The sequence below is a fragment of the Octopus bimaculoides genome, chromosome 24 (assembly GCF_046866305.1).
Source record: "Octopus bimaculoides isolate indiv1 chromosome 24, ASM4686630v1, whole genome shotgun sequence".
NCBI lineage: Eukaryota > Metazoa > Mollusca > Cephalopoda > Octopoda > Octopodidae > Octopus > Octopus bimaculoides.
Window position 1 is genome coordinate 35,551,469 of NC_142951.1, and position 12,500 is coordinate 35,563,968.

Consider the following 12,500-nt stretch of genomic DNA (forward strand, 5'->3'; position numbering starts at 1 on the left):
ACATTTCGGGACACTCAGCGCTCCCTCATCTCCCTTTTTTTCAATGCCTGGTCAGAATTCCTCGGTTGTTTTTCTAATTCAACAAGTTTCATTCTTGCCGCATGGAAAAGTGAAATCAATCGAAATCGATTTCTATCAATCGCCAACTGAAGTGGGTCTTATCTTCGTTTCAGTTCCTTCTGGTCTGTGGAATTCTCACACAATCGACACATTATATATATATATATCTATATGTCTATATATATATATCTATATATATATATATATATATATATATGGTTGAGTATATACATGTGTGTGTATATATATATATATAAATAAATATATATATATATATATATAACAGGTAATGCATATGCTTCCGTCTGTCTGCCTGTCTGTCTGTTCTTGGGCTGCTGAAACTGTTAGAATGGCTGAGCAGGTAGGAATACGGTTTGCTGGAAAATTCTTTTTCTTAGTCTGGAGAGCATCTTGTGTCTGTAAGCGTGGAGCCAGACTTTGTAGTGAAGTGAGGCAGGACAGCTTCTGTGGACAGTGTGTAAAAGAATGAAGAAAGAGCAGGGGGGGATAGAGAAGGTGGAGTAGTTAGAGAAGAAGGAGGAGGAAGAGGCTGGGTCAATAGGTGAACGTTGAGGTGGGTTGAATCTTAAAAGTTTGGACGTCACAAGGAGAGAAGGAGGGGGAAGTAGGAGGAGCGATGTCAGATAAAAGAGGTGTGACTTGGTGATTCCATTGGTGATAAGGCTCCGCCCATCATTAACCACATTTTTATACACCTTGAAATTGCTGCTGCTGCTGCTGCTGTTGCTGCTACTCTTTCTGCTGGACAGCGCCACAAATGTCGATGTTGATGATGATGATGATGATCCTACTTTTTCATTAACCGTTCTTTTTGGTTTTTAGTCTTCATTTTAATGAATTTCGTCCTTTTTCTTGTTTTTCTTCGTCTTCTTCTTCTTCATCACTCTCGCCACTCTCTTTTTGTCATCTTTTCACACACGCACCCACACTCATTCTCTCCTTCAGCTCCAACCCCCCTCTTTCTATAATTTACTCTTAGTCTTGCTCTCTACTTTCACTTCCCCACCTCCTCCTCCCACCATCACCACTGACACTATAACTTTCACTTTCACATCTTACCTCCTCACTCCCCAACACATTATCATCCTTTGAAATACCTTGGCCTTATCAAACATTATCAAACATTATCAAACAACATTATCAAACATGATCACCAACCAAAGTTCATTCTTTCCCTTTTTTTCCTTTCTTTTACACCGCCTCCCCACAATTTCTTTTTTGTTTTCTTAATTTTCTTCCGGCCCCCAACACTTCATAAATAATACAAAAAGACCCTTTTTGTCCCCTTGTTCCCACCCCTCTTTCTTCTTTCTTTTCTTTTCATTCAACTTCCATTTCCCCCCCCCCCAACCTTTTTTTTTTTTGCTTTCTTTGAATCCTTTCCCGTCTGTTATCGGACAATTACAACTTTTGAGATTGAGAGAAAAAGGGACGTTGAAGCATTTCTGCTAGTAGTAGTAGTAGTAGTAGTAGTAGTAGTAGTAGTAGTAACGGCGGCAGCAGCAGCAGCAAGTATTGTTGTACTACAAAAACTCGAAGTTTTGTTATTTCTGTCCAGCTCAGTTATTCACTTCGCTACTTTTTAAGAAAAATATCAGTATTGATCTAGCAGTAGTAGTAGTGGTAGTAATAGTAGTAGTAGTATTAGCAGCAGCAGCAGCAGCAGTAGTAGTAGTAGTAGTAGTAGTCGTCTAGTTGATGGTGGTGTTGGCGATGACGATAGTAAAAATGATGATGATGACAAACAGTTAATAGCAGTAATTACATACTAATTCACTAAGGTAGCAACATCAGCAGCAGCAACAGTAAAAGCAATAGTAGTAGTAGTTATTGTTGTTGTTGTTCTGTTAATTAAAACATAAGCAATTAGAGTAAGCTCAATTATTTGACAATAGCAGTGCTAGAAGCAGCAGATGTGACGGTAGTGGTACTTAGAGTGTTTGGTACAGGTGCTAGTTGTAGTGTATAGGCTACAGTATCAGTCAAGGTGCTATTTCAGAAAATGATGATATTGTTGTTGGATTTGAGACGAAACACCACAAATAGCGAAATAGGATTTGCATTTTTCAGGTAAATTCGTTTCAAGCTGGGATCGAAATCGCTATGTCGTATTGACTCGTTTCTCGGAGCTTACCTCTTGCTCTACGGAGATGATGCAAAAAATAGACAACGATGGAGCTATTTTGGTGAGTGTGATTGGTTGTGTGTGGCATTTATGGTGTTGTTAATGATGATGACGATGATAATGATGATGATGATGATAATTATGGTGATGTGGTGGCAGTAATGCAGTAAAAGCTTATAGTTGTACTACCTGAATGCGTCTCCTGGAGTAACAGTTGCTAACAAACGCCTCTCTCCCTCTCTCCTCGCTGCTGCGTCGAACTTCTTAATTAGGATGTTAATTAGGGCAAATCTTCATTGCACTCTGGTCTCTTTCTCTTCCTTCTTCATTATGTCAACTTTCAGGTCTGTCTTCCCGTTCATCATCATCATTATCATCATCGACATATCATCATTATCACGTGTTTCATCCCGGAATCATTTCATTCTTTGTTTTACATCCTTTTCATTCCTTTATTCTGTTATTCCTTCATTCCTGTATTTATCACTCGTTTATTTTCTCTTCGTTCATCTTGTTTCGTCAATTTTTCCTCTTTCGGTTAAATTTCACGACAATCGTACGTATCGATGTCTCTCTCTATATATACACATACAAAACATACAAAGATGTATATAATGGGATGTGTGTGTATAAATATAGATGTATACAAGAGTGTTCAGCAGCAACAAATGGTAAAGGTCAATCATATATGATAATTAAATTTCTAATTGAAATCTAAAATTAATGTCTCAACAGCGATTTAAAATACATTAATGTTACTGCCACAAATTTTCTAGAATTCAGTGAAATATTTTTTTAAAAAATAAAATAAAATAGATATATAAATTTATGTTGCTTTTAGTAGTCAGCAGCTTCATTCACGATGTCGGGACACGTCGATGTCTGCAATGGACTCTACGACTGCTGTAATGGTTTGTCCTCTAAACAAACGCAGCCAACGGCAGCATTGTGCCATTAACGCAATATATTCGTCCGAAATGATTGTTCCATTCTTCTCTCATTTTTCATTCTATTTCGATCTTGTTGTTGTTGTTGCTGTCGTTATCGATTGTTGATAATTTCAATAGAATAAAAAAGGAAGTGCAAGCGAGTGTGCATATATAATGTGTATACGCATACACACACAGACACACCTATATATATATATATATATATATATATATATACTGAAAAATCGACGTTGAATGAACAAAGGACGATTGCTATACTGTAAACAACTTTAACGGAAAATTCTCGTTTTGTCCTTCTACTTTCACTTTCGGTTCTAAACGGTTTCAATGTTGCAACTCTTCAATTTCGTTTCCTGTTTTCTTCGTCCAACTATTCAAGTGTATACGTTAGTTTCCAAAACACACAGGTATATATATATATATATATATAATTCTGTAATTATCACAACAATATAATTATATCACAACCCACAAGGTCTTTATACAACATTGGAAGTTCTCTCTCACGAAATATAAACTATTTGCATCAACGTAACTTTCAAAATCTGCCACCAGGTGTATACATATACACCTGTGCTTGTATACTATAAGTGTATATTGGTATAGTTTTTTTAAGTGTGTATATATATATATATATATATATATATATATATATATATATATATATATATATGCAGAAGCACTTCAGTAGTCACTCGGACGCAGCAGTTTCGTGTATATTTATCAAATATGTATATGCATTCACAGAATGTACATTATATATATATATATATATATATATATATATATATATATTTACTCACAGTATGTAGTTGGGAGTTTTTTTCCTCAAGTGTTACAAATTGTCCTTCATGTTGTCATCGTCATTATCGATTCTGTTGGAATTCATCGTCATCATCATCATTATCATCATCATCATGTTTATCGTCATCAATCGCATCATCAGTAATTTCTCATCAATATCTGATCAATGAATTGCGATGCTTAAAATTTCTCAAAGTTTTTTTTTGTACTTTTTTGTTTGTTTTCTTTTTTATTTTCTGTTCTCGATCTTGCTGTGTTCTGGTCAGGAGCCACCAAACGGTTTCGTACCAAAATATTTTTAAAATTAATTAAAAAATAATTAATTTATAAAACGGCTGAAATAGTCCAGGTCAGTGGATCGAAGGACTGGTCAGGCTGGAGAAATCATTGTCAGAGGTGAAACAGTTGAAAGGTTGGTAAAGGTTAGAAAAAACACGTCCACAGATGGCGCCACATGTCTCCGTAAATGTCGTGCTTATTCACGTTGGTGTCAAATGAAACAGAAAAAAGACGTCTTGGTGCCGGAGGTGAGAAACACGTTGCAATGATGACGTCATCACGGGACCAGACCGATTCCAGCGTTCCGCCCAGCTAACAAGTGGTGTTAGTAGTAGTAGTAGTAGTAGTGGTGGTAGTAGTGGTAGTAATATGAGGGTAAAAAGGGAAGAAAGAGTAAAGAAGGAAGGCGATGGCATGAGAAAGTAGACGGAAAGGGTTAAGGAAGGGAGATAACAGGGTAGAGAGGTGTGTGGAGAGATGTATATATATGTGTATATATATATATATAGGTAATAAAAGAGAGAGAGAGAGAGAGAGATGGTCTAAGAGAGAGAGGGAGTTCGAAAGAGAGAAAGAAAGGAGAGAAGAGAGAGAAAGAGTGTACAACACTTGTGTGTGTTGCCTGGCAGTGGTTTTTGCAACGACTGACGGCACAGGGTCTCTCCGTGGCTTTTATATGAGCCAACTGGTGGCGTTCCACTGAGTGCCACTCATTCGAACCCTCCTCCTCTTCTTTCTCCTCCCCCCCGACACACTTGGACACACTCCTCCTCCTCCTCCCCTCCTCCTCTTTACACACCTTCTCACTATCGTTATCATCACCACCATTATATTTATCACAATTGTCCTCCTCCTCCTCCTCCTCATCATCATCATCATCATTATCGATACCTCTGAAAACTTTGTTCATTATCATATTCTCGTCTTCCTCCTCCAGACTCGATCTTCTCTTTCTTTCTTTCTTTCTTTCTCCTCCCCCCTCTTCTATGGCTCAAGCGTCACATGGCCTCCTCGTCTCCCCCCTCAACCCTGCTACTACAATAATCTCCACAGTCATTTCTACAATCATCATCATCACAAACATCGCAGTCACCACCATGCCACAATCATCATCCCCGTCGCCACCATCGCTGTTCAATCAACACCACCACCACCACCAACAACGACATTGCAATCTTTCCGTTGCCATTCTTAACACTCCTCCTCCTTCGTCCCTACCCTACCCTCATCTTACCCCCGCCCCTCGACCATCTCCAACATTCCCTCACCTTCACCCCCTCCGTTCCACCACTCATTCCAGCCAATTCCATCAAAATATTATAACTTAAAACACCTTCTCTCTCCTTCTTCCCCCCTCTCTCTCTCTTTCTCCTTCTCTCTTTGTCTGTCTCTCCCTCTCTCACCATTTCTCTCCTCCTTACTCTCCTTCTTCAACACCGACAACACTCTATCTTTCTATAAAGCCACACACACACACACACACACACACATATACGTGCGTGTGGTTAAACGCTCATATTTACATACACACACGTATGGAGAAGCACAGACATATATATATATATATATATATATATATATATATATATATATATATATATAAATTTTACACACACACACAATCACACACATGTATATATATATATATATATATCTTTTGACTTGCCTGAAAAGCAGTTGCACAATGTGGAAACTCCAGAGTAGCAGGGCACTGGCCCAGCATCATTAAGCTAATTATATATATGTATATATATATATAAAAAAATATATATACATACATATATATATATATATATATATATATATGCTTATGTATTTATGCATATATATATATATATATATATATATATATATATATGCTTATGTATTTATGCATATATATATATATATATATATATATATATATATATGCTTATGTATTTATGCATATATATATATATATATATATATATATATATGCTTATGTATTTATGCATATATATATATATATATATATATATATATATATATATATATATGCTTATGTATTTATGCATATATATATATATATATATATATATATATATATATATACGTGTACGTATGTATGTATATATATATATATATATATATATGTGTACGTATGTATGTATACATATATATATATATATGCTTACATATATTAGTTTGTGTTATACACGCTCACACACACACATATGCTATATATGTAATATAAACATGCATAATACACAGGGATAGAGATTGAACCACTACACACACATATACCATTTAGGAATATTTAAGGCGGCGAGGAGCTGGCAGAACCGTTAGCACGCCGGGCGAAATGCTTAGCGGTATTTCGTCTGCCGCTAAGTTCTGAGTTCAAATTCCGCTGAGTTCGACTTTGCCTTTCATCCTTTCGGGGTCGATTAAATAAGTACCAGTGACGCACTGGGGTCGATATAATCGACTTAATCCGTTTGTCTGTCTTTGTTTGTCCCCTCTGTGTGTAGCCCCTTGTGGGGAGTAAAGAAATTACACATATATAGCATTTTCTTTTTACTAGCTTCAGTCATTTGGCCGCGGCCATGCTGGGGCAACGCCCTGTAAGGTTTTCGTCAAAGAAATAGACCCCCAGCACTTTTTAAAGCCGAGTAAGTATTTATTCTATTGGTCTCTCATGCTGAACTGCTAAGTTGAGGGAACTTAAACATATCAACACTGATTATCAAGCGGTGGTGGGGGACAAGCGCAAATACACACACACACACACACACACACATAGTATATAGGCAAGTTTCATAAACAATATGTCTGCATATATAAGGGGGCGAGCTGGCAGAATCGTTAGCACGCCGGGCGAAATGCTTAGCGGTATTTCGTCTTCCTTTACGATCTGAGTTCAAATTCCACTGAGGTCGACTTTGCCTTTCATCCTTTCGGGGTCGGTAAATTAAGTACCAGTTGCGTACTAGGGTTGATCTAATCGACTGGCCCCCTCCCTCAAAATTTCGGGCCTTGTGCCTAGAGTAGAAAAGAATGTCTGCATATATATATATATATATATATATATATATATACATACATGCAATGCATATAAATCATATACATAAATATACACAACGTATATGTATGTGTGTATGTATGTATGCACATGTATGTGTGTATGTATGTATAGACACACACTAGTTGAGTATCCCTTTGTTGCCGGGTAATTTCCACAATAGACTACCATAGTTGCATTTCGGTATAGGTGCAACCACATATGCTGGGCCTTTTTCTTTTTGACGGAAATTTCCCGTCGCACCCTCGCAAACGATGGTGGAAAGCTTTTTATAGATAGAAATTAAAAAAAAAATTTGAATACCCCCTCCTCACTTCTGGGCCGATTTTGTCCAACTTTTCTTCTGCACTACGTACTTAAAAACAATAGGAGACGCTTTTTCAGTAAAAAAAAAAAAAAAAAAATTGAAAATGTATGAATTATTTCACCCCCACCCCTTCACCGCTTAGTACCGATTTTTGACAGTTTTTAAAAATTTTATTTTATGCACTTCAAAACGATGGGGGGAGCCTTAAAAGTTAAAAAAAAAAATATTCTTGGCAATCGACAAACAAACACCATTACAATTCACACTTCCTTTATTTTCAAACAGAATAGGAAACAATAGTGAGGACTTTAAAAAATTTTTCATTAACCTCGCTCTTCTATGAATCCTATAATTTCGACTTGCGAACTTTTTCTTTATCATAGTTTCGAAATACGGACAATCCGAATCTGCAATTCGTTTCTGTTTATAATTTCAGAATAATTTTCAGACCAAGAATATAGATGATTTAAGAGAAATGTAGCTGTTGTTTCTAGCACATCTCACGACCAGCTGGTACTTAAATCGTTTCTTTGTCACTCTGACATGTATTGATGTTTATCAATATTTTTCTCCTCATAAACACATTTTATGGAATGATGATGCGGTGGTCCATTGCTGGGATATAAGCAACAACCAAAAATTTGTAACCTAAATTTTTACTGTCCACCTCGCACCAAGCGAGTCTGTGTTTGTGTGTGTGTGTGTGTGTGTGTGTGTGTGTGTGTGTGTGTGTGTGTGGAGGTATGTGTGTGGGGGTATGTGTGTGTATATTTACAAACAGAAAATATGCCATTAGATTATCTTTTAATTATTTTAAAAATTTACTTTGTCGTCCTAATGAAATTCCTTACACACATGCACATACACCGACAAACACACACAGCGTGAGCGATATACAGTAATCCCTCGCCCTATCGCGGTCCACCTATCGCGGTTTATTTTTCCACTTTACGTCGATTCCTCCGTGGTGTTGTTTTGCATTTATAATAAAATAAATATATACAAGTTATAAAAGTAATTTAAAAAAAATATACAGTACAGTACTGTTTCTACTTCGCAGATTTTCACCAATCGCGGGTGGGGTTGTGTGGTTGGAACGTAACACCCGCGATATTCGAGGGGTTACTGTATTTTTATAGAGAAATACAATTGTTAATGTATTTCTGGGTAAATCTTCAAAAATATGATTCCAGAACGTCTTTGATCATAAATTTGCCTGATCAGAGTTGACCCGGGGCTAAACAACAACAGAAAGGAACAAGACCGAAGTGTCCTCCAAGTCATAACAATAGGTTGAGGTCAACACAATGATGTTATTGCTGTTAGATCCGGGTTGGAAGGTAGGGTTTCGAAAGCAGACGACTACGACGTAATGGATTGTCAGTCAAGAGTAATTAAAAGCTAAACAAACGAAAACATTTAAGAAAATGAGGTCAAGAGGAGGATGTTTGTGTTTTTCTTGAAAATTTTAATATTTTTCACTAGGAAAAAAAAAAAAAATAACAACTACGTAATTTATTAATTTATTCATTAACCTATATGTCAATAATTACTGTAATTAGATATGTCCATTCATTACTGTAGAAAGAAGGATTTCTAACTTAGGCAAAGGATCACAGGGTTTAGGATAGGGACCAAACAATTATAGGGGCCCCTAGTATTTGACTGATATAGAATTTTATGAAATCCTGGAAGAAAGATAAAACATAAAGTCACTTATGGTGGGATTTGAACTCGGGATCAAAATGTTGGTATTAAACACAACATAGAATTTTTGGATCTCCCTGTCTCTACCATTGGCCCAGAGTGGTACATTTTGGGAGAAAAATATAATCGATCGGATATTATGAATCCGTGGGGTGGGACTGAATCTGATCATCACAGAAAGGTTTCATTTGAGTAAAAGCAAGAACAGGGTTTAAAATATCGGGAAGAGGAATGATTTGGTCCCTTAGACCAAATCTGGATTGACCAGAGAATTTAAAAAAGTTGAACTAGGGCTTGAAACAGGATTGCCGGTTCTAGAAAGGATTTATTATTATTTTATTTTTAAATTAGGAAATGTTTATCCATGTTTTGACCTTGACACAAAACATATTGACCCCTACATCATTTCACCATTACCACTATACACGACACTACAACAGCAAGAACGACAACAACAATGGCAGCATCTATGACAACGACAAAAACAACAATAACTGCATCAACAGTAATAATAATCCTTTCCACAGGAAGCACAAGGTCTCAAATTTGGGGGAGAGGATTAAGTCGATTAGATTTACACCAGTACGTAACTGGTACTAATTTTATCGACCCCGAAAGGATGAAAGGCAAAGTCGACCTCGGTGGAATTTGAACTCAGAACATGAAAATAGACGAAATGCCGCAAAGCATTTCACCCGGTGTGCTAACGATTCTGCCAGCTCGCCACCTTAATAATAAATGCAGGCAATCAGTTCAGAAATAGTAATGGAAAGATTAGCCAGTTGCTCTATGTGGATGATCTGAAGCTTTTTAGTAAGAATGAAAAAGAAATTCCTTAATGCAGTCGGTAAGACTCTTTAGCAAAGGTACAGGCATGGGATTTGGCATAGATAAGTGTGTAATATTAGTCATGAGAAGGGGACAGGTAGTCAACAGCGAAGGCATCCAATTACCAGATGGCCAGATATGAAAATCTTTGAAAGGAGGAGAGAGTTATAAGCATCTAGGAGTATTAGAATCTGACAGAGTACTAACTACAGAAATGGAAGCGAAAATTGAGAAGGAGTACATCAGAAGGGTGAAGAAACTAATGAAGTCCAAGCGAAATGGTCCAAATCTAGTGAAGGCTGTAAATACTTGGGCAGTATCATTACTTAGATAATCAGCATTAGATTAAGTACCAGTTGCGTACTGGGGTCGATCTTATCGACTGGCTCCCTCCCCACAATTTCGGGTCGTGTCTAGAGAGAAAAGAATATTAATTATCAATAGTGCCCAGAGAGCAATAACAAAAGACAAAACCTTGACGTTCTCCCATTTCAAGATTTCTGGAGCACTGAGTATGGATTTGTACAGCAAAATGATCGTGCTGTGTGTGCATTCTGCCGTGGATCTGTTGTATGTCGTACATCAAGCGTACAAAGACGCTGTCAAACTGAGACACCAGACGACATCTAAAAACCCTGATGAGAAAAGGGAAGCCCTAAATTGGGTTATTTCTAGTTACCAAAAAAGCAATTCCGTTTTTGTTCAAATGCTTGGAACCCAAAATAAAGCCAACGAATGTAGTTACACAATTGCTCAACGTATAGCTGAGAAAGATAAACCTTTTACAGATGGAGAATTTATCAAAACTACTTTTCTGAGAAGTGCTAAAATTTTGTTCAGTGATTTCCCAAACGCTGAAACAATACTGTCGCGAATTTAAGAAATACCAGCTTCTGCAAGATCAACTGAGACACGTATGACTGACATAAGTTGAAAAAAATAACAATAAAAGAAAAATGTTGTTAAGCTTCTTGAAAATCATATTGAACGCAAAGTAATGAGTTTTAATTGTATTGTAATGAGTTTTAATTGCAATGTAATGAGTTTTAATTGCATTATACATCAGGAAAATTTAGTTGCGAAAATTTCGTCACAAAACTTGAGTTCTGTGATGGAGACTGTTGTGAAAATAGTTAACTTCATAGTTTCTTGTTCTTCACTGACTCACAGATAATTTAAGTCCCTTCTGCAAGAATTGGACAGCGAATATGCAGACCTCCCACTACACAGTAATGTCCATTGGCTTAGTCGGGGTAATGTTTTGGACAATTTTGTATCCTGCTTAGAAGAAATGAAAATATTTATATTAGCAGACTCGAAAATGATATGTGAGGGTGTTGTTATCGTACAATCCCAATTCAACACCGAACCAGTAGACCAGTAGTCATGGGCATTTCAGCCGTGACTGTCCAATCGTACTTTCAGACAGCTTACCCTGGATTACGCTTTCCAACGTGTCCATCTTTTATTTAAAACACAAGATTGTCTTTCGTGATTTCTTATCGATATCATCAGAAAATTCGATAAAATATTTATTTTTTTCAAAGAAACTGCGTCCAGGTGTATTCTGCCTCCCCTTCCCTCTCTCTCAGAGACTCGTTCGTCTGCTTCGAAAAGACCACGTGACACCCCCTCCCCTCTCTCTCTTTGTGTACAATTCTTACCAGACTCGTTTCACTTTTTGACCCGAACCAGAGCAATCCCAGAATTCCTGAGTTAGCCAGCCAAAATGGTGGAACAACCTGGCGGTAAGTTTGAATTTTGTTTTTATCCAAAGCATCTGTTTGCATTATTATATTTTTGAAGTGTTCTGAAAAAAAAAATACTATCTATATTATATTTCTTATTTCAGAAATAGCTAATTAATCTTAAATTAATTTGACTAACGTTATTTTTTCCGTTTTGTTGAAACTGACTTAAAATTTACTCAGACAATTTACGTGTGTTCTTATCTAAAAGTAGCCTTTTTCAAAACTTGATAATTTTTCAGTCTTTTATGATATGTTAGGGGAAAAATATGGAGTCGATGCAGGAATCGGAATTCAGAGATCCAAAAATTGAGCCCCAACGATATTATAGACTGCTTTATAACAAAATCATCAGTACAATAGTTGACCAGGCGATCTTTCGGTGCAAGTACGCAACAACTTCGGGTTGTTGCGCGCACGCATACTGATTACATTATCGTATAGTGTGTTTATGTGTTTAAAGTTTCAGTTTGGATGGCACCTTACTTATAAAGGTAAGGTTCGACCTTCTTGCATCAGTATTGTTTGGCAGGAGAAATGGTTCGACTTCTTCGTCACACCTAACCTACATAGGTTTTCTTTTCTGTGCTGCCGGTTGTAGTGTATTTACGGCCGTAAATGTATTGTT

At 36.8% G+C, this 12,500-nt stretch overlaps 2 protein-coding genes across 3 annotated transcripts in view; one reads left to right on the forward strand and one right to left on the reverse strand.

The window, feature by feature from the left end:
- The window catches only part of LOC106867932 (uncharacterized), a 62,353-nt gene that overhangs the window by 18,069 nt on the left and 31,784 nt on the right, over positions 1-12,500 (reverse strand). The window contains exon 1 of one of the 2 annotated variants that reach the window (XM_089341431.1): positions 2,396-4,958. The exons of the other annotated variant lie outside the window; for it this stretch is intronic. The gene's annotated coding sequence lies outside the window, so the exon portion shown is untranslated. Of the gene's footprint in view, positions 1-2,395; positions 4,959-12,500 lie in introns of those variants that run through there. 2 annotated transcript variants of the gene reach the window in all.
- LOC149131275 (uncharacterized) overlaps positions 11,415-12,500 on the forward strand; it is a 56,722-nt gene continuing 55,636 nt past the window's right edge. Inside the window, exon 1 of the mRNA XM_089341433.1 lies at positions 11,415-11,872. The gene's annotated coding sequence lies outside the window, so the exon portion shown is untranslated. The remainder of the gene's footprint in view (positions 11,873-12,500) is intronic.